General features: G+C 41.2%; 1 long non-coding RNA gene across 1 annotated transcript; it reads left to right on the forward strand.

Moving 5' to 3' along the window:
• Positions 1-536: 536 nt before the first annotated feature.
• On the forward strand, positions 537-4,133 carry LOC113221591. Its single transcript, XR_003307954.2, has 3 exons — positions 537-614; positions 2,621-2,743; positions 3,927-4,133. It is a non-coding gene; the product is annotated as an uncharacterized LOC113221591 (long non-coding RNA).
• Positions 4,134-5,461: the final 1,328 nt, after the last annotated feature.

Genomic DNA, 5,461 nt, shown 5'->3' on the forward strand with positions numbered 1-5,461 from the left:
CCCGGCTGGAATTACTTTATTATTTGATATTCCTCAAGGGGTGCAGAACATATGAATGGATATATGGCACTGTGGTGAAAAGATGTAACTACGTTCTTGATGGTGTGCTTGTATGTCAGAACTCTCAAAATGGCAGCTACCTGACAAGGATGCATTTTGTCATAGAATTTTAGCACAATTTTCTTGCAGTTATTAGAATAATAGATCACAACTCTATTCCCTACATCTCATGTTAAGAATTTTTTTTTTTTTTTTTTGAGATGGAGTTTCACTCTTGTTGTCCAGGCTGGAGTGCAATGGCGGCGATCTTTGCTCACTGCAACCTCCGCCTCCCAGGTTCAAGTGATTCTCCTTCCTCAGCCTCCTGAGTAGCTGACAGGCATGTGCCACCATACCCGGCCAAGAATGTTATATGATGCCTCTTTTTTAAAAACCATTTGATAATGGCAATCATTAAGATACAGTGTTGACCTAAAATTACCTAGTAGACCTTACCATATGGTTGTGTTATATTAAATATTTTGTCCTTTGTCTACAGCTTGTTCTCCGAAAATGGTGTGAATTGATTCCTGGGGCTGAGTTTCGATGTTTTGTCAAGGAAAACAAGCTTATTGGTGAGTTTTTGTTTGTTTGTTTTATCCTTGAAAGTCGTCTTTAAAAGAAGACAAGCTTTTGTTGGAAGTAAATTTCCAGTAATTAGGACTGGGATATCGATCTGTTTTCATCTCAGATGCCACCTCTAACCAGTTGATACTGACTCTCTGGAATGCTGTGTTGACAGGAATCCTGAGCCCAGATGCACTTGCCACAGGACACGGTGTTGTCAGATAATCATGGCTGTCTGGATTCCAGAGATAAAAGTGGTGGTTGTCACTATTCCTGATTTAGGAATCAGGAACTCTGGATGGAATTTTCCTAAGCAGTACTTAGCAATAGTCTGCTTATTTTAAGCGTCATAAAAAGTCAAGTTTTGGAACCTTTATTTCTATTATTGGGGCACTGTTTATTATTCTAGCAAGAGAAATATGTGGACAAGTAAGTGTCTTCTTCTAAGACACCCATTTTCTTTCCTCTCAGGTTACTGTTTTGTTTGCTATGATTTATTAAAGTTAAATATTGAAGAGAATTCGTTATTTATTTTGTTTATGCATGTTTTCCATGAAGTAAAATTTATCTTCAACCTAGAAAAGTGTAATTTGAATACAATCAAATCAGCAGTATTGATTCATTGAATGTGATGTTGAAATGTGTTAACCCACCTGAAAGAAAGTTGGGGTGTTCGCATTTCTCATATTGCTCGATGTTCTTGGGGAAGCTGCAGTGTAGGTGCTCTAAAGGAGGGGTCCTGTTGGCACACGATTGAGGAATAGGAAACCCGAATTTCAGAGCAGAGAACTTTTCCCTAGTACCGGAGCAAATTCAGGGAGTTTGTGTAATAGTCCCGTTAGTGTGTTTGGAATCATGTCAGCAAGTCACCCTGAAAAAAGGAATGTTTACTTTTCCATGGGTTGAACGAGCAGGCTGTGAAGGCCAAGTAGCATGTATGAACAAGAAAAATAGACTGCTTCTAGGCAATACAGCATGAATATGGCAGGCATCTGGTGAAGAATGATATTTTCCCAAAGAAAGTGTAAGAGTGTACCAATTTGCAGAGACTTCTTTGGAGGAAATCAAAGCAGCAGCAGTTGATTACGTGTGCGGGCTTAGAATTGCTGCTTTAATTTTTTACATAACAAGACTTTTTGTGACTTCGAATTCCTTCCATTTTACTAAATGAAAATAACTGTTTCTATGGGCTAGGTGCTGTGGCTCACACCTGTAATGCCAACAGTTTGAGAGGCCAAGGCTGGAGGATTGCTTAAGGCCAGAAGTTCAAGACCAGCCTGGGCAATGTACTGAGACCCTGTCTCTACAAAAAATAAAACGATGAGCCAGGCATGGTGGCACATGCCTGTAGTCCCGGCTACTCGGGAGACTGAGGTGTGAGGGTCACTTGAGCTCAGGAGGTGGAGGTTGTAATAAACTATGATTGTGCCACTGTACTCCAGCCTGGGCAATAGAATGAGACCCTGTCTCTAAAAGAAAAAAGAAAAAAAAAAAAGGCCGAGTGTGGTGGCTTACACCTGTAATCCCAGCACTTTGGGAGGCCGAGGTGGGTGGATTATGAGATCAGGAATTCAAGGCCAGCCTGGCCAAGATGCTGAAACACTGTCTCTGCTAAAAATACAAAAAAAAATTAGCCAGGCGCAGTGGCAGGCGTCTATAATCCCAGCTACTCAGGAGCTGAGGCAGGAGAATCGCTTGAACTCAGGCGGCAGAGGTTGCAGTGAGCTGAGATCATGCCACTGCACTCCAGCCTGGGCAATAGAGTGAGACTCTGTCTCAAAAAAAAAAAAAAAATAGTAAATTCTTCCAGAAGTAAGAAGACATGGCAGTGTAGGACTTCAGGATTCACCTGTTCATATGAATCCTTACAGCTGGGTCGTGTGTAATGCAGTACCCATCCGGGTGATCTTCTAGTCTACTTTAATGGTTCTTTCCACAAAATGTTTAAATCACGTATTGATGTTTTTGAAAAGAATATTGTATAATAACAGAATGTAAAATATTTTCTTGTCAGGTATTTCTCAAAGAGACTACACACAATACTATGATCATATTTCTAAACAAAAGGAAGAAATTTGCAGATGTATACAAGACTTTTTCAAGAAACACATACAGTACAAATTCTTAGATGAAGACTGTGAGTACTTTTTTATTGATCCAGTAAAATGAAGTATACAGTGTTGCTGGACCTTATTTACTATGGTGTATATCCTAATAACTAGATTTGAAATACTGTATTTTAAGCATTTTACTATATTATTATTTGTTATTTTTGATAGTTTGTATGTTAATTTCTTCTTATTTTTTTTTATTTGGAGACAGTCTCACTCTGTCATCCAGGCTGGAGTGCAGTGGTACGATCTTGGCTCACACAGCCTGCATCTCTCGGGTTCAAGTGATTCTCCTGCCTCAGTCTCCCAAGTAGCTGGGGCTACAGGTGCACGTCACCACACCCGGCTAATTTTTTGTATGTTTAGTAGAGATGGAATTTCGCCATGTTTGCCAGGCTGGTCTTGAGCTCCTGGCCTCAAGTGATCCGCCTACTTCAGCCTCCCAGTGTGCTGGGATTACATGTGTGAGCCACCACACCAGCCATGTTAATTTCATCTTACTTAACTAAAATCTATTTTTACTGCAAAGTCAGTTCCCCCTCTTATTTTAGATGTTTGATTGTGTATTTCAAAGGGGCTGTCTACAGAGAACAAAGTCCATCTACCTTTCTAGCTTCTCTGAATGATCAAAGACAGCACCAGTTACAAAGTAAACATTTGTGGGTTGTTTTTAGGAATTGAAAGTATATTGTGTAAGAGTTTTCATACATCTGAAGATTATATCTGCTATGATTGACATTTTCTCTACTTGCCAAGACTGGGCTCTGTGGCAGATTTGACTTAAAATAAGATGAATCATGCTTCAGGCCTTGTTCGATTTTCTGCTTTCTGTTACAAGCTTTGCTCATTGCATTGTCCCGGATCAGTGATTGATGCCCCTTTCACCAGTACTTTGCTCAGTGACTCCTCCTGCATTCCCATAGAACCAGTCTATGATGGGGAACTGGTTGAGATGATGTTGGTGTTTGGTTTGAATTTTTAAATATAGGGGATTATGGTTGGGGAACACAGAACAGTAAAGCAAAGTTACATAAATAAAACATGGCAGGATGCCTTTTTATGTTTGAAGTTTTGAGATTTAGAAGCATTAAGTCCTCAGGGTCATTTGTATTCTGCTGTCTTTGATTAAAACATACTTTAATTTTCAAAAGGAGATTTACGTCATGAAATATTAGTTCATTAATAACTGACTTTTTTTCTCCTTTACAGTTGTGTTTGATATATACAGAGACAGTAGGGTAAGTAAAAACTCTGTCTGATATGCTTTAAAATAAGAGCTGGTTTTATAAGCAGGCAGAGCATGCCTTTGCTATGTGTGTGAAGGATCTACTGCTCAAAAAATATTTTGTCTGGGTGCAGCAGCTCACGCCTGTATTCCCAGCACTTTGGGAGGCTGAGGCAGGGACATCATTTGAGCTCAGGAGTTTGAGACTAGCCTGGGCAACATAGTGAGACCTCATCTCTACTAAAAATTAAAAAAATCAGCCCAGGTCGGGCACAGTGGCTCACCCCTGTAACCCCAGCACTTTGGGAGGCTGAGGCAGGAGAATCACTTGAGGTCACGAGTTCCAGATCAGCCTGGCCACCATGGTGAAACCCTGTCTTTACTAAAAATACAAAAAAATGAGCCAGGCATGGTGGCAGGTGCCTATAATCCCACCTACTCAGGAGGCAGAGGTTGCAGTGAGCCCAGATCACGCCATTGCGCTCCAGCCTGGGCAACAGAGCAAGACTCTGCCTCAAAAGAGAAAAAAAAAATATCCGGGCCTGGTGGTGTGTGCCCAGTTATGCAAGAGGCTGAGCTGGGAGGATCCCTTGAGCCCAGGAATTCACGGCTGCAGTGAGCCTTTATTGCGCCACTGCTCTCCAGCCTGGGTGACAGAGTGAGACCCCATCCCCTCCTCAAATTTTTTTTTTTTCCTCACACCAACTGAGATGTTTGAAATTCACCATGGTCAAAAATCTCCCCTTAAAATATACCTAACATTAGGGGACTTAATACCTGAAATCACTGTGCACCATGATTTAGGGATTCTTTATCGAGCCGGTCGGTAAATGGGCACCTTCCATCCTACTTCTCATTTGTGTCAGAGGTCAGGGCCTGCTTAAAATAGTTCAGTTTGCACACTTAATTACGGCCAGGAGTTGGTCACTTGATATTTATATAATTATTTTGGCCAGGTGCAGTGGCTCAGGCCTGTAATCCCAGCACTTTGGGAGGCCAAGGCAGGCAGATCACCTGAGATGGGGAGTTCGAAACCCGCCTGACCAACATAGAAAAACCCTGTCTCCACTAAAAATACAAAATTAGCCGGGCATGGTGGCGCATGCCTGTAATCCTAGCTACATGGGAAGCTGAGGCAGGAGAATCACTTGAACCAGGAGGTGGAGGTTGCAGTGAGTCGAGATCACGCCATTGCTTTCCAGCCTGGGCAACGAGAGCAAAACTGTCTCAAAAAATAATAATAATAATTATTATTATTTTAAAAGTGACTCAGAGTTTGAGTTAGTTTTATTTTTAGACAGAAGAGGATTACTTTATTTTTTAAATCTTGAAAGTGATGAAAACTTCTGTAAGGAAAAAGTTAAAGTGACTTATTAGTAAACTTACGTACTGCTGACTTAATGAAAAATTACTAGAGCAGAGATTTCACTGCCCAAGACATGTCATCTTTATTAAGAAGTTTAGGCCGGGCGCGGTGGCTCAAGCCTGTAATCCCAGCACTTTGGGAGGCCGAGACGGG

Source organism: Piliocolobus tephrosceles, unplaced genomic scaffold (assembly GCF_002776525.5).
Source record: "Piliocolobus tephrosceles isolate RC106 unplaced genomic scaffold, ASM277652v3 unscaffolded_26147, whole genome shotgun sequence".
NCBI lineage: Eukaryota > Metazoa > Chordata > Mammalia > Primates > Cercopithecidae > Piliocolobus > Piliocolobus tephrosceles.